The sequence below is a fragment of the Dipodomys spectabilis genome, unplaced genomic scaffold (genome assembly GCF_019054845.1).
Source record: "Dipodomys spectabilis isolate Male_0828 unplaced genomic scaffold, ASM1905484v1 ptg000001l, whole genome shotgun sequence".
NCBI lineage: Eukaryota > Metazoa > Chordata > Mammalia > Rodentia > Heteromyidae > Dipodomys > Dipodomys spectabilis.
In genome coordinates this window covers 3,723,266-3,746,172 of record NW_024870678.1, presented here as the reverse complement: position 1 = coordinate 3,746,172, position 22,907 = coordinate 3,723,266, and the positions used below count along the sequence as shown (strand labels likewise).

The 22,907-nt window shown below is 39.0% G+C and overlaps 1 long non-coding RNA gene and 1 pseudogene across 1 annotated transcript; both read right to left on the bottom strand.

Moving 5' to 3' along the window:
• Positions 1 to 1,172: 1,172 nt before the first annotated feature.
• LOC122096007 lies at positions 1,173 to 21,815 on the bottom strand. The gene is made up of 3 exons (XR_006145234.1): positions 21,805 to 21,815; positions 6,819 to 6,823; positions 1,173 to 1,244 (listed from the first exon to the last, which is right to left on the bottom strand). It is a non-coding gene; the product is annotated as an uncharacterized LOC122096007 (long non-coding RNA).
• On the bottom strand, positions 1,670 to 1,995 carry LOC122095927 (annotated as a pseudogene).
• Positions 21,816 to 22,907: the final 1,092 nt, after the last annotated feature.

Below are 22,907 nucleotides of genomic sequence, written 5' to 3'. Positions count from 1 at the left end.
GTCTCTACACATGCATGTTTCATTCACAGCTTCCACAATGAAAGGGTTGTAATGCCACAAAACCGGCGATGAACTTCACCAACAGCTGCTAAGCACTGATGCCACACAACTTACCCGGGAATGGACAAGTATTTTGAAAGCTGAAATAGGTTTAAGGCCATTCAAGTTTAAGCACAGTTATTCTAATCTTTTTTTATTATTTTTAATAAGTTTTTTATTGTGAAAATACTGTACAGAGGAGTTACAGTTACATGAGCAAGGTAATGAATACATTTCTTATCAAGGATTGTTGCTATACCCTTCCCCCACCGCTGCCTAAATTGTAAAGTTCGTTTTTCAACAGTGTCTTCTACGTCTCATTGTTGCAATGCGTCAATCTGTATCCCTATTGAAACATTTTGTTTTTTCCCTTCCCCTCCCAAATTATACCAACATCAAATACAGTGAAAACGGGGGTTATACCATGGGGGAGGGTCATACAAAGCAACAAAGAAATCACATGGTACCTTATAAATACATTAGAAACAATAGCAAGAAAGAAGAAACCACTTGTGTCCCTATCTTGGGTTCATTTCGCTTAACTTCATCTTACTGGTCATATGTACATAGCTTTTGACCTTTTCTACTTGTCCCAGACATATACTAGTTATTGCAAATAAGGGAAACCATGGGGCCTATGTTTCTTTGGGCCTGGCTTAATATAATTTTTTCCAAGTCTTTCCATTTTCTAACAAATGGGGCAATGCCATTCTTTCTGATGGAAGCATAGAATTCCATTGTGTGTGTGTGTGTGTGTGTGTGTGTGTGTGTGTGTGTATCACATTTTCTTGATCCATTCATCTACTGAGGGGCATCTGGGTTGGTTCCATAGATTAGCTATGGTAAATAATGCTGCAATAAACATAGTTATGCTGGTAGCTTTAGTATGGTCTTGTTTGTGATCATTTGGGTAAATGCCCACGAGTGGGATTACTGGGAGCTCTATGTGGAGTCTTTTGAGGAACCTCCATACTGCTTTACAAAGTGGTTGAACAAATTTACACTCCCCTTCTGGCCACATCCCCTCCAGCATCTGTTGTTATTAATGTTCTTGACTATAGCCATTCTAACTGGGATAATGTGGAATCTCAATGTTGTTATGATTTGCATTTTTTTTATGGCTAGAGAGGTTGGTTGTTCTAATCTTTTGGAGCCCCATCAACTTGTGTTTGAGTTATGTGGCTTTTCTTCCAACTTGTGGTCTTCTGTTTTACAAAACCCAGAAGGAAAATACAAAGAAAATCAACACAACAGAGGTCATATTAAACAGGAGTTAGCATATGAAGCAATAATTTTAAGATGAAGGAGAAAGCAAGCCAGAACATTAAAATGGTACAACTCTCTTGTTACTTGTTGGAGCCAGTCCTACATTAGAAGTTAAGTAATATACACCATTATTTTCAGGTAGATTACTTATGTTGCTCTAACTTGTCCTTCTCATCAGTGCACTGCCAAGAGAATCAAAACCTCTACACAAGAATGCTCCCTTACAATAGCAGCACACACTACCACTATCTGCAAAGCTGTCAGTCTCAAAGACTTAGTGAACAAAAGGACACAGAAGTGGATAAGTAACATATTAAAGAGGAATAATGGGAATTAGAAGATTCATGCAGTTCGGCTTTTTTAATCAGCCAGCCAGCTTGCTAATGGATGGGGATGGTTTCCACTGAGGAGGTCTTGTAGAGTAGGAATGTGGTCCCCAGGGACTCCTGTCTTGTCCAGGAGCTGCAGTGGGCGATTGCTGCTTCTTCATCTTTGCTTTAGCCATATTGTACTCTCCAGAATCAAAATATTTTTGCCCTTGCTGCAATCGTTTCCTTAAAAACAACAACAATAACAACAAAAACCAGAACCTCCAGGCTTTTGTCCCAGGTGAGGATATCTTGCTTTGAATTTTGCTTCTTCAGCTTTCTCTGGACAAGTCACTTTATCTTCCATTTCCTTCTGCTCCTCTGCGGAGAATGCCCCCAGACACTTCTGTAGAAATGATGCTTCCTCTGCAGACAAGATGCTGGGAAAAATGCAATTACTGGTTGGCCGAGGCTGCTACTCTTATTTGAATGTATTTAAAAGAAGAGTTCCAAGTGGCTTTTTGAAGACAATGTGCATTGTGAGCAGTCAGACAGTTCTCCTGTGGCTTCCAGATCTGTTTGCCCCAAGGGTCAACTCCCCTCCCTGCTCTGCTCAGGACTTCAAGACACCGCCATCACCTTTGCGCCCATCCTGACCCCTATCCTCTCTTTTCCACTCAGCCTTCTCAAGCATCCTTCCTTCCCCCAGCATCTGGAGATCTCAGACATTCGGGGAGAAGGGAAATAGCTCCCTCAGTTTCACAAAGGCTCTGCCAATCTGGATTCAATTCATAATACTAGAGTGTCTAGAAGAAAAGAATCATTAATTAAAGATGAAAAACAAGCTTCTTCTTGAGGGGAAATTGCATTGGGTAATTTTCCCTTTTGCTCCTACAAGCCATGAGGAACCAGATCAGTGAGCCGCTGGAGTGACCCAGTTCACACTGAGCCGCCTAATGACACACAGGAAGTCAGAAGGGCACTGCTTCCTATTCATGCGAAAGCAGACACTTTCCAAGGAAGGGGATGGAATCCGTTCACAGTACTACAAATGATGGCTAGCAAGAAAGTCAAAGGTGTTGGTACTATTTTTACAGGAACAACATGCACAGAAAAGTGTAAATGGAATCAGATTTTTAAAATCTTGGGTGCATTTATAAACCTGAATTCAATTGGTTTTGGATGAAGTTAGAATTTGCATTTTATAAAAAGTCCAGGCAAAGCTAGGGCTCGCTGGTCAGAGACCACACTTGGAGAATATTGCCTTCGAGGATTTTTCTACCCCTGGGTTTTTCTTTATTATCCCATGTCCCTTCCCTTCCCTTAACCCTTCTCTTTCCTTCTCTTAACCTTTCCTTTGCCTTCCTTTCTTCCTTCTTTCCTTTCTCTCTTCCCTTCTCTTAACCTTTCATTTTCCTTCCTTCTTTCCTTCCTCCCTCCATCCCTTCCTCCCTTCATTTCTTTCCTTCCTTTCTTCCCTTCATTCCCTCCCTCCATTTTCCTCCCTCCTTCTCTTGCTCCCTCCTTCTCTTCCTCATTGTCACCCTTCTTTCCTTCTTTCCTTTATTCCTTGTGTCTGGATTGAACTCATGGCCTTACTTTTGCTTTGAAAGCATTTATCTTGCTAACTAACAATGCATTAGAGGAAGAAAGTAAAGAGCATACTTCTTTCTGTAAGCTAGCTCTAGGAAGTTATCCACACTTTCTCCACTACTTACATTCAAAAATATTTCATTGCCCACAAAAGCAATTTCAGTAGAATTGCTATCTAAGTGTCTTTAGTAGAAATAGCACCAATGAAATAATGTTGTGGTCATGACTACAATTTGTAGCTCTGTATATATTAGGGTTATTTGCATAACAGTTTAAAATAAACTAAGCATCCTAACCCTATTACATTATTGAGGGCTTCATAGGCTGACAAATCTCTACTAGTTTCTTTTGGCCTCTTCCTTCTACTCAAAGCAGGCAGGAATTGAGTGAGGTATTAGAGGGAGTAGTTTAGGGAAGTTTTATTTCCAGTTTGCTAGATGTTTCCATTTTCCAACTCAAATATATTAGATAAGAATGTATTTGTCAGGACCAAAGAGACAAAGATTCCCTGTTTTCTTTCATATGTAGAAGCTAGAGTTAGCTTATAAATATATAAGTAAGTACTCTGGGTGGTATGCAAGTATACACAAATATATTAACTAAAATACAGTAGAACTCAAAACTGTAATTCCTTAGAAAGGCTAACTCAAAGTCCAATAAAATAAACACCAGGAAACTTGAAATAAAAACCAGATACCTTAAAGGGGTGGAGAGGTCAAGGGGAGGGGATAAAAGAATGAAGAGAAAAGGCATTTGGAAAATGAAGTAAAAAAAATTCTATGTATATCTTACAACATTAAGAAAAGTGAAGGAAGTGGTAGTTGGGGGGCTGAGTGAGAATGTTGGCGGGGTGACATTGATCATGACACATTGGGTTCATAAACTGCTTTGTTGGATGGCAACTCCTTTGTATAACTACTTAAAGATAATAATTTTTAAATAAATGAAATAAAATAAAAATGTTATTGGAGCCAGAGGAAAAGGATACATTTATATGGGAAGAACTTTAATTTATATCAAGACACAGAAACTGTGATTTTTTTTCTCTTAACCATGTGTTTATTCATTCAGAAAAGTTAAAAAGAAAAGGACAACTTCAGGACTGATTTCCCCCTTTTGCCTTAGAGGTGGTGACAATCTGAGATAATGCTGGAAATCCTCAACGGAAGGAGCTCATGGAGAGACCTTTTGTTTTTCTGGACAAGGGAGTAAAATATACATATATGACCTTGGCTACAAAGATGCTTTTAACTCTATTATAATATACAACCATGTGGGAAGAATTCCATAGCCTCCAACAGAACTGCACTTTGGCTTGAAAGGTAACATGTAATGAGTTCCAGCCTTCCTCTTAGCCCCTCCCATCACCTGGATGACCCACTCGGATAGGACAGTCCTTAGGTAAGCCTGAGCAGTTGCATTGTCTCTGATAGGAGTCCTCCCTGCATGCCCCTTTCCAAGCATCAGGCACTCACCTTTGAAAATGAAGGCGGAGGAGGCTCTGTTGGCAACGCAGCTGTCACATCCTATTAGTGCATGGGTGGGGCTCACCCGGTACAGAAGGTATGTCATTTATAGACAGAAATTGCATAATTGAACTTGATAGGATTTTGACGCTTTCTTGACATGTAATTTTTTCGTCAAGTAAAAAACCTTTAGGAAGCAGGAATGGAATTTAGAATTTGGAACTCCAAAGTTCAAGGCTAGGTAATCCTCACAACTTGGAGCAATCATTAAGGCTCCAGGAAAGACCTGCTTGCCTTTGACTTCTGACCTCACACCTCAGGTTGGAATAGGAAAAAGGATAAAGAAGAAGCCAGGTTCATTTCCTCCTGAAAAAATGGTATCTGAGACTGTACATTCCCTTTAGTTCTTCCCTATTCATTTATGTTTCGAAAAAGGCATTTTATGGCCAAGTATAGCTAACCTATGGAAAAGTTCACCCAACACAATTATGTAACCCAGGTAATGAGGGTGAAGTAAACATCAATATATCCACCCTTGGTTAAAGCTTTAGACTTTGTTACAGGAAGGGATCCAAATAATATGTTGGACTTCTTTGTGTCTGTTTTCTTTCCTTCAATACCATGTGTGTGAGACTAGTCCCTGTTGTTCTGGTAGTGGTCATTTGTCATTTTCACTGCTATATAGAATTCTTTTGCATGACTGGCTCTCAGTTTATTCTGCTTTTGATCAACATTCTCCTTGTCTCTAGTTTTTCACAACTACAAATAGTGCTGCCAGGAACACCTTTTGCACATCTGCATTATCTGAAGCCCACAAATGCCTGGGTTCTACCTTGGAAAAATTCTGGGCGACTTCAGCAGATCACACAAAAACATCCACCAGAGAAACTATAACAATCACCAGTGGAGTGATGCTATTCAGGATCAGATGCCTTACATTAACTGTCATGCCATCCCAGGAGACATTCTACCTCCAAGAGACTTCTGACAGCAGATCTCAAGGTATGCGTGAAAATTCCTGCTCAAGATGAAGTCCCAGCTGCGCCTGGTTTTGATCGAAGGCTTTAGAGATGTCTCTGTGGGAATGATTTGGTCACAATAAGCAACTAGAAAAGAAAATAGGTAATAATTTAGTGCTTCACCTGGGATTGAAAATGTTTTCCAGTGGTTTCTTAGAACTTCACCATAAACAGATATATATTTTTATAGGCTGATAAAGAAAAAAAAAAGTTTTGAATCACAACATATAGAGTAGAAAAAAGTCCAGATTTCTGGCAGTGCATGTTCTATAACATTGTGTGGAATAGTACACTGGGCCCTTTTTTATATATAAGATCAGAATGAAGGATTTGGAGATGAGAATCAGTTCTGGGTATATCTGATCCTATGAGAGCTGTCTCCCACATGGGGAAAATACAACAAGGGGAGGGTCTTATTCTTTCCTAGCAGGTCCAGATGTCCAATAGCCAAAAAAGACCCCTCCCAAAGTTTGTATGGGCAGTCACAACTGTTTGTTTTGAAAGGGGAGAAGTTACACATTTTGGTTACTACAACATTTTGGAACAAAGTGACTAGAAACAGGATTTATGCCATGAGTGACACCAGCGATCTTTCAGTCATAGCAGCACCTGCCCCTTCCATGTGAGCTTTTGGCACATGACTGAACGTGCCAGTCTTCCAGCTGGCATTTTAATTTGAGATTGTACACCAGCCAAGGTGGAAAAGTAACCCAAAGGCAGCAACATGTTGAAAGAGAGAAGGAGGAGGAGGAGGCAGGGGGTGGGAGAAGTAAAAGGACACAGTTGAAGACTTCCAACGAATCAACACATTAACCATGAAGCCCCAAACCTGGGAAGGTCAGGAAGAATCTGCTCCAATCCTGGGAACAGTGCCAACCCTTAGACCATTAACACACCCAAGTGTATGTAGAAACCACACCATTGTCGAAGGTAAATTGATTGAGCTCCCAAAGTCTCAAAAGAGAAGTTTAATAGTGTTTCCCCCCCAAAATAGGTTGGCAAACTAAAGAACTGCTTTTCAATATTTAGCAAACTCCATTTGGGCTAGAGTGGTTGGGAGAAAAAAAAGCAACTGCCAGGATGTAGGAACAGCTTGGGGAGAAGCAGCCTGCTGGCTGGCAGAAAACAAACTCTGGAGGCGAATGCCTACTTTGAACCGTGGCATTATCAAGTCCTAGTTTGGGTGACTTTGAGAAGTCACCAAACTACTTTTGGTCTCCATTTCCTGAATAATTCCACTGCTGTGGGCATTAAGTGATAATGATAATGACTAGAACATAAACAAGTGCTCAATAAATGTGAGCTATTATTATTGCTCATAGTAAGAATGCTGTGGGTACTAAGGGATGGCATTTCACGGCTACTCTACCCATGTTTGTCAAACCCAAGCTCATTGTTTATAAAGTAGGGCTCATGTAAACCTGAAATGCTTGCTTCTTTTTTTGTACTGGGGCTGGAATTCAGGGCCTCACATTCTTGCTTGCCTTGCTTACTTGAGGCTGGTGCTCTTCCACTTGAGCCATGCCTCCAAGCTTGCATTTTGTTGGTTAATTGGACATAGAGTCTTGTGGACTTTTCTGTGGAGGCTGGCTTCAAACCTTGATCCTTTACATCAAGGCCTCCTGAGTAGCTAAGATTATAGTAAGGAGCCACAGGCAACCAGTTCCTATGCTGTTTTCTTGAATCTAATTGAGCCACTCTCAAATACCTAGTGGCTTCTAGGATGATTTGTACCATTGCGTTTCCACCATGAGACCACTAGGGATGCGCCAACACTAATTCCTTTAAGTGTAGTGAGACTGCCACCTTTGCCTACTCATAAAAGGGACCCCAACTGTCTTTGCTGAGCACAAGGGGCTGTCTCTTCCTCCTTTGAACTTTAGTTTCTAGAATATCCACAATCTCTTTAGTTTCCATACCTTTTCTTTTCCTGTGCTATATGACTTGCTTCATATTCACTCATTTAAACATATTTGTCAGATACCAACAATGTTGTCTAAGCACGGAGAAGACAGCAATGGGATTTGGATTCATAGGAAACAGGCGAATGAAATTCTAGTGAATTTCAGATAAATAAAATGAGAAGTGGTAAAAGGTATCCAATGAGGCAGGAATCCAGCAGGAGAAAGAGAAGTGCTGGGAAAGGAGAAAAGGGGGTGCTAATCTGGACTGCTGGTCAGGAAAGGATTCTGCAGGGGTAGTGGCATTCCTGTTCAGATCTCTCTCATCAAGTAATAGAGCGCTTGTGCTCATGGGGTGGGAGAGTCAACAGGTAAAAGGGCCCACGTGGTAGAGAAGCTACAATTTGAGAAAACTGTGACTCAGGAAGAGTCAAGGGGCAGAATGAGCTAGGGGATATAGGAGGAGATGAGGCCAGAGAGCAGCAGAGCAGGTGCATGGGGAAGCAGTAGGCATAGTGTGTAATTAGGCTACTTAGCTCAAAGAATGTGCTAAGTCTTTTTGCTCTCATCCCCAAACTGGCCTATCCATCACCGTCACAATGCCATGAACATGGACAATATGATGAAGAGTTGCTGAATATAATGAGCGTCTCTGTGGTTTGGTTCTACAGTTATGGGGGAATTGAGGAAAAGACTTGGATAGTGAGGACTGATAGAGTTCTTCACTGATAATTCACCTTTGCCCTTGGTTCTATTCACATTTGGAAGTTTCTCTTTCAAAAACATAAATGTAAGATCTTATATAAATCAGGACATGATTTTCTTATGTAAATGAAAGCTTACTGTAGATTATTTTACATACAACAGAGGCTGGAGTATTAAAGAAAACTAATCTTGAATTGTTTTCTATAGCATAGATCTACTATAAAATGTGAGTAATGAATCCTCTATTATTCAAATACAAGTTAATTTTTTGTAAATGTCTAATTCATGGGCCCTGTGTCCTTGAACTACCTGGATTGTGCAATTGATTGTAAATATCCTTTGTCTGGGCTGGACACCAAGGCACATACATACCTGGCTGTGGTCCTAGCTACTTGAAAAGCTGAGGCCGACAGATTCGTTGAGTTTATGAGTGTGAAGTCATCCTGTGCCGTATAGTGAAATCTTATCTCAGAACAAAACAAAGGAACAGAAATATGGGATAGCTGTGAGTAATGAACACAGAGAGGAAGAAACAATCCTTTGGTATTTAGCCTTCCAGCATTTAACTGGCATATCTTCAACTATGGCCTTCTTTCTGTCTAACTGCTTTCCCCCCACAAGAGCTTTATCCATATAGCCATACTGTACTCAGGGATTAGGCCATAGAACTTGGGTGAGGCCTGGAAATTTATTTATTTAAAAAGTGCTTGCCATTGGACCTTTGTGGCTCATGCCTGTTAATGTATTTTCTCCAGAGGCTGAGATCTGAGAATCAAGGTTTGAAGCCAGTCCTGGCAGAAAAGTCCATGTGACTTGAATTTCAAACTAATCAGCAAAAAGCCAGAAATGGAGTTGTGGCTCATATGGTAGTGTCAGCCTTGAGCAAAAAAGCCAAATGAGAGCTTGAAGCCCTAGCCTTGAGTTCAGATTCCCAGTACTGGTATGCACGTGTACACACAGACACACAGACACAGACACAGACACAGACACAGACACACATACACACACACACACACACACACACACACACACACACACAGAGTCATGTATTAGGAAATGAAGCCACATTTAAAGTCATAATGTGCTAGGACTGGGGATGTATCTCAGTGGTAGAACACTTGCCTAGAATAAGGATTATTGTTTAGGAACACACACACACACACACACACACACACACACACACATTTGAAACAAAGCAAAAACTAAAGCCATAAAATACCTTTCTTCTTAGCCTCTAGCCTGCCTTGCTAAGACACAAGCAGGTTTTCCTCCATCACCTAGCCATACTTAAAAGACCTTCGAACTCTTAGTACTCTCAAGTCAAGGGAAAATATTCCTTCAAAAAAGTGTTCCATTGACATTTTGTTTGTTGGCAATGGCAATTTCTTCTCCTTCAAGGGAAATAGCATCATCCTTCCAGCCCTAACCGGATAATATTTCAGTATAAGGCAATCAACCTAACATTCAGGCAGGAGACAGACTTCAAGGCGTGAGACTAAGGTTTCACAGTGTCATTGTAACCCAGAGTTCAGAGCACTCCAACCTGCTCCATTCACTAGCCATTCTGCTATGGACTTCTGTAGAGGTAAAGCACCCTCCTGGTGTATCATTGAGTTTTTTTTTATACATCAGGACCAACATTTTAGTAACTGCTTTCCTTAGATCATGAAATGAAAGCCCTTTGTTCAAACCTTACCTTTGGAATCAGACAAATGTAGGTCAGAATCTATACTTGTAAATTTCCAAACCTCCCCTGAGACTATTTCTTCCTGTTTGACAACAGGAAGAAAAAGGAAAAAAATCTCCATCTCTCAGGGTTCTTTTAAAGATTAAATGAGATTTATGTGTCAGAACCACTGGTTTTTAAACTTGGGTGAATATTGAAATGAATCATGGGGAGCTCAAAAACAATACCAATGTCTGAATTCCATCCCTAGGGACTGCAAGGGGTTCTGGGGTTCAAATCGGATACCAGGAGCTTTAACAAATCTCTAGGTGAGGGTGAGTGATAGAAAGTAACTGACTAGGGCCAGACCAATTAAGAGGACCATCCCAACAGCTTGGGATGGGGGTGGGGGGCTGGGTGGGGGTGGGGTGGGGGAGGGTTGAGGCACATATAATGTTTAATCCCTTACAACCTTTATAAGTAATTTGGAGAATTATCTCTAGTCTACATTTTCAACTTACCGGGCTGTTTCAAATGACTTTGAAAGATCTTGGTTGGGCAGTGACCACATTCACCAGGTTTTCATTCTCCATTGGTTGTTCTATTAAATATTCCCAAGTGTAGTACTGAGAACTGGCCTTAACAGTAAGTCTCAGAAATACTGACAAGGTGGGGACCAAGATTTAGGCATCCTTGAATTCTCAATCCCATAATTAGTGCAGCTCACTGATAGCTATTTGGTCATGTTGAATTAAAAATAACTGGCTGTAATTGTTTGTTTCAGGCAACCTGGGTTTGAAATGAATTCCTACTATATTCTCGGTCCCTAAGTCTCTCACCTGGAGAGATGAGCCCTTAGGCTTGGAGTGTGCCCTGATCTACCTTGCTGTGTGACTCCTGAAGTTAAGGTCATTTCTGGCAGACTAGTGAGACAATGTCAGCTATGTGGGGATTCAGTCTACAGATTGATTGTAAGTGGGTGTAATGGGAGTGATGGAACATTTATTCTTCCTCTTTTAAAATGATCCAGTCATCTTTACTGATTAGGCTCTTCTGCTCTAGTTTAACAAGAAAATGGCTTCTTCCCATTTGCTTCTGAAATGACACAGGGAAATTCAGTCTAGCCTCCAAGACAACTGGATTCTCTGGGGGTGAGGCCGGGGAACACTTGCGCTGCCCTGTGCGAGCATTCAAGGTAAAACACCCAGGTCCATGACCAGAAGCAATCTGGTTTCATGGCATGAGAATCTGAAGCAGCTGCCTCTGGAGAAAAGCAATTAAAAAAAAAACAGGTAACAGTTTTAAAAGTCTTAATCACAGTTCAGTCAAAAGCAAATCTCACATTCTGTATATAAGTAGGAGACTCACTCATCAAAAGCTTGAGTGATGGGAACCAACGGAACAAAAGGGTCTTATGACAAGGTGTTTGCCTTTTTAATGCAAATGTACAATAAATATTCATGGAGCTTTATTTTAGAGAGAAGAATTTTAAATGGCAAAACTATTTAAGTTCTATTTCACATGTGCACAAATTCCTTTGGGGAACAAGGGAGGGGTGTAATGATTCATTTTGAAAGGTGCAGGTGTAGGTATCTTTGCATGTACATGCCCAGTTTCACTGCGAATCAGAGATTAAATTACAGTTACTTCTCACCCAGGGAGGGGCTCTATGGTTTGAAAAAATATCCACATAACTATTATTATATGGAAATCTCCTGGTTGTTTACGCAGGAACGCCTTATACCTAATCACATCAAAATGCCCGGTGGGCTAGGCTGCCCAGATAAACTAACAATTGTTCTTGCTTTCTTTCAACTGTCTCCAACATAGCAACTTTTCCTCCTTTTTCCCTTTTATTATAGGAGGTGTCAAAATACCAATGATAGAAGATTAAGGAACCTCTGGGTCCTTGTAACCAGTCTTTCATACATAATAAACCATTTCCACTTTTAGATGCATTTCAAGCAAGCCCAGATACAGTGATATTTCACCAAAGCTTTTTTTTAAAAACCAGCACTGAGATAATCAATCATCTATACATCAAAAGTATTAGCTAACGTGCTATCTAATTATAAATGGTTGGATTGATCCAAGTCAGTTATCAGAGGAATCAAAATTAATTATTTGGCTGATTTTAATTTTTAAGCAGTTTGTGCAATCAGAAAGAATTGCTGTTCATCGACTTTTCTGAACATCAGATAGCATGATGCTCACCCAGCTTTAAATGAGGAAATGTTAAAGATGATTAACCTTCCAAGTGCATCTCCCACTAAGTGTCTTCCCAATAACCCCAGGTGTCTCTGATCTCATTCAAACTTGTGTGTCTAAAAATTTTCATCCACTGGTTATGATTTGATTTATACAATGTAGACATTGTTATGTCAATTTTTGAGCTGATATTGTAGAAGAAACATTAGAATAATTGGAAAACATTTATGAAGGCTTTGTGCAGTTTTTCTGGATGTTGAATATATTAGACTATGCTTCTGAGTTGAAATGGTGTTTCACCTTTTCAATTTAACCAAGCAAGGCTTTTTAAATATCATTTATATCTTGAAGTGTGGTTATAGCGATGATTGTGCCTTTTAAAATCTTTTTATGTTACTTAGATAATTTTAGAACTGTTTAGTCATTTCTAGTGAGTTAATTAAAATATAATACACCAGGGAAAAGAGAATTAATTTTCATTAACTTGGCAAACCTGACGTAGTCAGTCTGAATTTTTAAATGCATTCAAAAGGAAAGCTTTTCTTTTTTTTTCTTTTTGTCCTTTTACTATTTCCAGTTATACAAACTAAAACTGATACTGAAATATTTCCATAAGAAGAGTAATGAACAGAAAACATATGTCTTGTAGCTTCTTTCTGCATAGAGGCAGTTCAAATGATTTTATTTATTTTAATAGACAAATGACATCTATCTCTCTGAAGTCTTATTTATACTAACAGTTTGCTTGATAAGGCCTTTTATTTTAGTTTATTCACAAGAAAAGTCTTACTCTAGCTTGGACAGAAAAGTAATGCAAATTAATGAAAATTGTATTTTAAAAATACCTTGCCTATCTGGGAATAAGCCATTTAGGGAGCTAACTTGTCTGCAGGTAGTTTAAGATTTATTTTTTTTTTAATGAGTTTTTGCTTCTTAATTATTTTTTTCTTGGGTCCGGTCATGGGGCCTGATCTCTGGGCCTGGGCAGTGTCCCTCAGCTCTTCAACTCAAAGCTAGTGCTTTACCACTTGAGCCACAGCACCACTTTTCTTTTTACTTATGTGGTGCTGAGGAATCGAACACAGGGCCTCATGCATGCAAGGCAAGCGCTCTACCACTGAGCCACCTTCCCAGTCCATTGCTTCTTAATTTTAATGTATTTTTTCCTAAAATAACCTAAACATTTTCCTGTTGTTTTAGAAATAGAATTGACCAAGCATCCTGTGTAATTTTTTAGGAGATTCAAAGAAAAATTTCTAAATATTATTTCACCTGTTTAAAGGATTTGTTTATAGGAAAGGGCATGAAGGATATTAAAAAAAAAAAAACTTCCTGGAATCAAGACTCAGAAAGTCCATGTGTGTGCACATTTGTATGCATATATATGTGTGTATATATATATATATATATATATATATATATATATATATGATGTACATGCACACATATTCCTGCAAATCCCTTAACTATGGTCATTGTATCCTTCTAAAACAAACTAATTCATGCCACAAGCCTTAGCTTCTAACTTGAGATTTCTATTCCCTTGGGAAATCGGATAATCTGGCTTATTGAAGTAAAAACAATGCCGCTCTCTGCGAAGCCTGATGTACTCTATCAGGGGATGTGGGGTAGGATGCTAAGTGGGAGATTTTAATCCTCAGATTCGGAGATGCAGAGGTTGTCCCTGCTCACTTCCTACATCTTACCTAGGTCCCAGGAAGGTAAGGACTGAGGCATCAGAGCTCAGAACTGGAGAAGTTTTCATAGATTTGACACCTGGCAGTTCCTTCAGACATTCAGAAAGGATGCCGATTAGACTGTTCATTTATCACACCGTGGAAGGAATGTATGGAGGGTTATGGAGTGGGGTTAGAAATTGAGTCCTCAAAGAAAAGAAATGCAACACTAATCAAGTCAAAGAGACAATATTTAATGAATATTTTCAGTTAAAAATGAACATTTTTATCATTAAAAACCACAAGCATCATATCTGTGGTGATTTTAGCTTCAAACTTTTGTTTTTGTCAGAGAAATGAATAGAGCCCTTTCTAATTTGGCACCATTGGGGGGACCCATTACAGTATACTCATTGCATTTAACAGATGTTAACATGTTTTTCCTAACTCGATATTTTCAAGAGTCTATGTTAATTTTAACCACATAGAGAATTTTGCCATCCATAGGGAACTTTTCATCCAAGGTGACATGGCTATATGACTGGAACCTCTAACTATTATTTTCTTATGGCAAAAGTAACTTTGCAGATGTGATTATGTTAAGGATCTTAAACTGGGAAGCTCATCCTGGATTATGTGTCTGAGTCCAATGTAACCACAAGGGTCCTTAAAGCAGGGAGGCAGGAATGTCAGAATGAGACAAGACAAAGCCATGCAGTACCCGGAGCAGGGAAGAAAAAGTGATAGGATTTGGAGCGTCAGGACCAAGAGACATGGGATCAAGGGCAGTCCCTAGAAAATGGAGCAAGCCACTGACTAGCACAGTGGGGCTGATTGTGGACTTCTCTAGTAGGAGAATAAATTGGTGAGATATTTTGATTTCTCTGTTTATTTGTGTGGTACTAGTACTAGGAGTTAAAGTCAGAACCTTGCACATGCTAGGCAGGTATTCTACCACTTGAGCTATATCCAGTCTACTGCCCGCTTTTCATTTTATTTTTAAAAATAATTATATAGTTATTATTAAGGTGTTACATGGAGGGGCTACCATTTTATAAATCAAGTAATGAGTATTTCCCCTCCCCCCTTGGACAATGCCACCCTTTCCTTCATTTTGTTTTACAAACACTGGTCTTAAACTCACAGTAGCTAGTAGACACATGTACCACCATACAAGATTGTAATATGTGTGTGTGTGTGTGTGTAGTGTGTATGTATATGAAATAAAGGCACCAGAAGCTTTCTGCTTACAGATAATTAGATATGAATTAAACACAAAAAATTAGTCAACTCAGTTCTGGCCTACCTCAATCCTATTTATTTTTGAATACAATAGTAGACGTGAGCTTTCTTGTCTTTTGCAATTTCAAAATCAATTCTTAATTGGAATGAATTGAGCTAAAAGAAGGAAATGTTCTTCTTAAGCCTTTTTAAACCTCTGGATAAAAGCCAACCTTCCACTCTAGTGGGCTCCTGTGGACACAGCTTCCACTATTTACTGGTAGGACTTTGTGTAAAACTCCACTGGCCAAGTGTGTTTTTGAGTGACTCATCCTTCGTTCTGAAATATGTTGCTGAGTGTTCTCACGGAGAGATGATTGCTCTAAGCCCACACCATCCCCGCTCCTTGCTACGATGATTAAGAGTTGATTAAGAGTTGACCCTGCTACTGTGCATTGAGTATCCTGGCAGGAAATTGAACTAGAAATTTGGAACAAGAGACTGAGATTGCATTTGTAACTATTGTAAGTAGGTCACAATGCTGCATTATCTTTAATACTGAGATTTCCCTCCCTTTATACTTTATACTGTCTTTATATAAATTATTGTTTTTATTATTTGTGTGCCGTATTATTAATCATTTGTAATACAGAGAAAATGCAGAGAAGTCAAATATAGGCCCATCTTTCCCACTCTCTGCATTTGGTTAATTTTCTTGCCATCTTTCCTCCTCACAAACAGCTGTTTTGTTCTAACTCTAATGCTATCAACCTAATGGTGGTTTTGCATCTTTCTTTTTGGATTTTATACTGTGTTATAACCTTGAAATAAATCTTCATGTAAAAATCTGAGCCATGATTCTTTGGTTATAAGCAGCAGAAATCAAATTTGGCCCCCTTGTATACTGAAGGAAGATTGAGGAGTTCTATAATGGACAAGATGACAGAGAACAAAGAAAGAGAAGGCCAAGAACAGGAAACAGGGCAGCTGTGAGCACTGAGGCAGTAGAAACTACCCAACTTTTTTTTCCTGAGCTCTATCCCTGGAGTGGATCCAATCTGTTTGCATCCTGGAGACACTGCACTCAAGATAGGGATGTTGATGAAGTCTGGTTAGATAAATGTGGATCCTAGGCCTAACTTCTGACAAAGGTAGACAGTACACTGTGTAATTCAAGTAGTCATAAGTAGAAGCTGTACACACACATCATAGGTACACACACACACACACACACACACAAACACACACACACACACACACACACACACACACAATGTGCCCAGATCAGGGATGGCCAGAAATACCTGGCAGCATTTCATTGCTCACCAAAGTCAGTTTAGTTGCTATTAGAGGCAGAATGGAGTGGGATGACTTTCCTAGATGGCGTGGAATGTTTGTCAAAGGAATATTTTAAGTCACAATTATTTTAATAGAGATAGCCTTGTTTTGTCTTAGGCAAAACATAGTTAATCCTATATCATAGTGTATCATATTATATAGATGTGAAGTCTTCTATTCATTCTGCCAGCAAAAGTAATTTTTCTGCAGCTGCAGTAGCTGTCTCTGAAAACTGTATGGAGTATGGGTATTCTGGGTTCCTTTGTGAAAGCTGTGCTTAATGAGTATTTTGTTAATAAATACTGATTGAGGTAGTAGAATATGCGATAATGGTCAGGCTTACCTGCTAGCCTCTTGGCTATTCTTTGTTCTCTAGGAATCCAGAATTTCCCAAGTTAGTCATACTGGGTTTTGTGCACTTCTGGAATCTCAGGGGAAAAGATTTCTTGCTATCTGGAGCTTTAGGTAACTGAGTAGTAACCTCAGCCGGACACTGATGGCTCATACCTGTAATCCTAGCTACTCAGGAGGCAGAGATCAGAGGATCATGGTTCAAAGCCAGCCCAGACAAGAAAATCCATGAGACTCTTATCTTCAATTAACCACCAGAAAACAGGAAGTGGCCCTGTGGCTCAAGTGGTACGGTGCTTGTCTTGAGCTAAAGAGCTCAGGGACAGCATCCAGGCCCAGAGTTCAAGCCCCATGACTTACAAAAAGAAAAAGAAAAAAGAAAAGTAATTTCAACTAATATTTAAAATGTTTCCCTAATATGTTCTTTGTCTTCAAATTTTGCTAGAGTAGGATTTGTTTTGGCACATATACCTTAATTTCTTATGTAACTGTCATTTCGCGTTTTTCTTTGAAGCTTAGAAAGATCTTGATAAATATTTGTATTTTCTAATAATATTTTAAATAGAATGAGTTTTTACTTTAAACTCATTAAATCTTCATTTAACTCAATTGAAGAAAGTAGAGAACTGTTTGACTTATGGGTTAAAATCTCTATTTAAAGTCCCTAAGATAGCCAAATGCACGATTTTGTTGTTGAAGATACTGTTCCAATTATTGAAAGAACACAGTCTGGGACCTGGACTGAACTTCTGGTTCAAAGTGTTTGGCTATAGTGTGACTTGATTTACCTACCAGCTTCCTGAATACTTAGCCAAAGACTGTCAGCCTTTTGTGAAGCTGGAAGCTACCACCAGATTGATTCCTTGGTGGTGGTGTTCTGTCTTGGAGCCTCTTGTAGAAAGAAGTCATCCAAAATTTGAGCTAGGAGAGAATCATAAGTAGCCAGGGATTGCCCTTCTATCCTCTCATTATACTTAAGAGCCAGCACTCTGGAAAGCCAAGGGATTCCACTCTGCACTCAGAGCTTTGGGTTTGTAATCCTAAAGAGAGAATGCCAGACTAAACAGTGCTAGCAGTACCCTCCCTGCTCCACATTAGGCTTGGGTGTCTATGTTCAATAACACTTAGAGAGCTCAATCAGGTCTCAGGGCCAGTGGTGGAGTCCTGGTTCAGGTACTTTCCTGGAATAGAAGGAAGGGACTTATGTGAGAGCAGAGTGAGGGCAGACAGAGGCTCTGAATAGAGATCAGGGTATTCTTGAGCCTGTATGGCTGGCAGCATGCTGAGCATCTCTTGTGATGGGGATGACAAGCCAGGAACTAAACTGAGTTCTAGGTCTGTCTTCCTCATTTACAAGCAGTACAGTCTTCAACAAGTGACCCACTTTCTCTGAGGTCCAGGCACTGAAACCCAGGGGAGTTGCCTGAGATGTCCTCTAAAATGTTCCCCAACCCTCACCCTTTCTGTTGCCACAGCCCAAACTCCCAGGAGATGAAGCTGCACAAGGATGACCACAAATAGCCACAGGCTCCTCGGAGTTATGTGTCATCTCCAATCCCAGGTGAGGTGGCTTTCACGTGCACTCTACATGATATGGAAAGTTCTGCTGCTTCAGTCCCAGTCTCTCCAGTAACATCTGTCACACATGGATTAAATACCTCAGCAACAGAAGATAAGGTAATCAGCAGTCAGCTGTTTCAGTAATAAAATAGACTCTCATCCACAGTGGTGGGAATGAGGTTTATCAATATGTACAAAAACAAATGATTTAGCTGTCAGTACCCTCTGCCATCATTTTCATAATTACCTTTGTGTACAAGATTTACAAAAACAGGAAATTAACACCCTTTCAATAAGGGAAAGAATGCTCTTTCATGCTTTATTTACTGTGTGTTCCTATTAATACCAGAAATTTAAAAACCCAAGAGGAATTCTATTTTAACACAAATCTTACTTCAATATTACAGTAGCACCCAACCACACGTGGTTTTAATCACTGTTAAGGTGACACACCGGGGAGACTTTCAGGGCACAGCTCTGACTTGCACAAGAAACATTCAGAGGCTGGGAAGTGATTGAACTCAGAGTATTTTCTTAGCGTCTGTAAGTCCTTCATTTCCCTTTCTTCCATTATGCACATCAATATTCAAATGTGTTCATCCAGCCAATACTTGAGCTAGGCAAGTCAACCTTGCTGATTATGTATCCCTCTGGAGCATGTTTAATCCACAACTGCCTTTCCTGCCGCTTCACACTTTCCCAGGGGAGAGTCTTGCAAAGGATCCTTGAACACAAATCACAAATGGGTCACTATATCCTCCCAATGAGTGGGCCAGATACATGGTGTGTGTGTGTGTGTGTGTGTGTGTGTGTGTGTGTGTGTGTGTGTGTGTGTGTGTGTGTGTGTGTGTGTGTGTGTTAGGGGAAAAGATGCAGAAAGAGAGAAAGTGTGTATGTTTGCTGGTAGTTTTTGTTTGTTTCTCTGTAAAAGAGTATGATTATGAGGAATTAGAAATGATATAATTATTGATTCTCTCCAGACATTTCTAAATATAAACATTTGATTTGAAAAACAAAAACAAGTATATTATTGAAAATACATAAACCTCCATCTCGATTCATTGGAACAATTCTCATAGTATTGATTTGGATTGCTGTTTTGAAGATACATCTTAGCAGTCAAAAATTGTTACTTTTGGAGTAGCAGCTAAACCTATGGGAGTGGCAATTTTTGAGATTTGCAGGTTACTGAAAGTAACAGTCTTCAACAAGTGGTCCAAGTGAATGTATGATAAAATATTTTATAAGTACATTAGAAATGTGAAAAGCAAAATACACCAGAATATAAAAATCTAGATTGTGAAATTTAGCATTCATCAATGTGATTAGTAGCAATCATAATTGCAGTTAAAGCAATGGCTACTAGGTGCCAGGCATGAATCTAACTTTATTAACTTACATAATTCTCACAACAACCTCAGCACACTGTAATGTGTGCTTCTCCTTGTTTCCCAGCTTCCTGTTTACTCCATCCTTAAATGGCAGGAGATCTGAGATGCACCTAGGACGTTTCTAACTGCTTCCTACCTTCCTCCTGGCTGGAGTGGAGGGGAAGAGCTCTGGTCCACTGAGACAGCATCAATTTCTCTTGACTCTTCTCTTCTGGGAGAAGTTAGGTTTGAATTCACTAGCCTGTAAGCCTATCTGTTCTATCTGTCTATCTGTATCCCTTTTTGCCTACCACACCTCCTCTCATTATTTTAATTTTTTTCTTTTCACATTAGCAAGTTGAAAGTTGGTATGGCTTATCTTGAAAGCATGATGATAAGATTTGAGGCTAAATATTGAGGGCTTAAAATGAGCCAAGCAAGTTGACTTTGGGACTAAGGTCTTTAGACATTCTTTGCAAAAAGAAAAAAAAAAGGACTATTAAGTGGCCTGGCTCTGTTTCCAAAAAATGCTCGGCATTTGGGTTATATCTCTAAAGCCACAGATTACCAACAGAGCAAACATCTTTCTTCCCTCTCCACCTTCAACAATTACTGATGTTGATACTGCTCATTACTATTCTCTAAAGGACTTAATATGCCTGATGGAATTAAGATATTTGTGGATCTTCTGTCCACCACCACCCACTTGCACCGTCTCCTTCAATCTACGCATCCCCCAAATCTCAGCAACATGTCCAACGATACTGATTTAGACAAGGATTTGTGCTAAAGTTTGATAATTCCTACCTCCTAGATGATCAGAGACTAAGTATGACTCTTGAATAGCACTTTCTGTGTACTTACTTTCTTTTTTAAATTTTTTTCTATTGTGAAAATACTGTACAGAGGGGTTACAATTACCTGATTACTTTAATTCTTGACATTACATACTGTATTCGACTAACTTATTGAACACCCCATTACATACATTTTATTAAAGGATCATATCTGTCTGTTTAGTCTTCAATAATATTTGAAATGTTGAGTTTGGATCTTCAGAATCTCTTCTCTGTCTGTGACTTGATGTTTATTTTGGGTTGCAAACACGTTGTGGACACATCTCAAACCCATTCACTTTCTGAAATTTAACTTTGTAATCAGGCAAAGCCAGGTCACTGGTTCTGCCTGCTGAGCTGTAAGTGAAAAAAGTGTTAAATTTGTGGCCTAAGGCCCATCAAATTATAGAGAAAGCCTCAGCATAGAGAAGAGTTGTTTTGGGAAACTGCCAAGTATCGCTGCAAATACTATATAAATGAGAAATCTTTATGAAGCCATTGTAGTTGAGAGGTTGTTTGTTATAAAGCATAACTGAACTTAATCTTAACAACCTTCCTACACTCTAAGGTGCTGTTATCTGTCTCTCTCCATCATTCTACTCATTCCATCTTTACGTGGACAACAGATGGATGAATTTGAGAGTATTTGACTACATTATCTGACTAATAAACCAGGTTAAATTAACTTTACATTTTCATTTAATATTATCAAGTTATCTGTCATTGTACTATGGTTCCTTCTGACCTTTAGTTTATTACAAATTTATTGTGGTACAATTAATATAAAACAAACAATATATATTTAAAGTATACAATTGTATACATCAATGAAACAATCATTACAATTAAGATAATGACAACACCCATCATTTTGACATTTCCCTTCTATCTTTTCCCTTTTTTCTTTTCTTTGTTATCTTGAAGTAGTCATATATAGGGGTTTTAATTCAACATGTTTTTTCTAAGTGAAATGTATCAAGAGCAGTATCAGCCCTTCCATCTTTCTCCCCAATCTCTTTTAGTCACCATTTCCCTCTCCTTTCATCTTTCTTCACATACCCCCTCCTGACAACACATATTCCAGCTTTCTGGTAACTGTAAGTTAATTGTTCCAAGGAGTTGCCCTTTTGGAATCTTCCTCTGCACATGCCATACTGTAGTCAATTTGTTTCTACATATATGTATATGACCCTGTATACCTTTTCAGAGATGTTTATAATTTAGATGCAACTTCCACATATGAGAGAAAATATGCATCTTCTGGCTCTGAGCCTGACTTACTTCATTTAACATATTTTTTTCAAGTTCATCCATTTCTCTGCAAATGACACAATAGTATTCTTCCTGATGCATACGTAAAATTCACACAGGGCATTGTAGGGCATCTGCATCCGTAACCTGGTTGTAGTCTTTTAGATAAATGCTCTCAAGAATGATATACCTAGATTATAGGGTAGGTCTATGTTTAGTTTTTTGAGGAATCTCTGAACTGTCTTCCATAGTAGTTGCACTAATTTACATTCCCACCAACTGTGTAGTAGGGTTTCCTTCTCTCCCCCCCCCCCCCCCCCGCATCCTCACCAGCCTTTGTTGCTGTTGGTATTCTTTATGATGGCCATTCTTACTGGGGTGAGATGGAATCCCAGTGGTGTCTTGATTTGCATTTCGTTTGTCTTATGCCCTTTATCCCTTCTCATTCCTGTACCCCTAATTCCAACCATCAATCTGCTTTTGGTTAGTATACATCTTCAAGAATTTTATACAAATAAAATTTACATTATGTTTTCTTTTTTCCCCCCTAGCTTCGTCCACACAGCATCATTACTTGGATTTCCTCCAGGTTACTGCGCATATGAATAGCTCATTCCTTTTGATTTCTGAGTAGCATTCTGTCATATAGATGTGCCACAATCTGTTTATTTATTCATCTGTTGGTGGATATTGTATCATACACAGCTTTTGACTATTACAAATAAAGCTATAACCAGTCCTGTGAGAGTCTTTTGATGGACACATTCTATCATTTTCCTTGGTGAAATACTTAGAAATAGAATGATTGGGTTTATGGTGGGAACATTTTTAGTTTTTAAAGAAATCACTAGTATATTTTCCAATATGTTTATATCATTTTGCATTCTGACCATCTGTCTGTAAGAATTCTGCTTGACATCCTTGCAATGCTTGGTATGGTCTGACTTTGAATTTTGATTAAAGGATGGTAACACCACAAACTATAACAGCTTTGTTCCCAATATCATGGACTCAATTCTTTTTTAAAATATATTAAAAATATTAATGCATTTTATTTTTTTTTTCTTTTTTATTGTGAAAATACCATATAGAGGGGTTACAATTACATGGGCAAGATAATGAGTACATTTCTT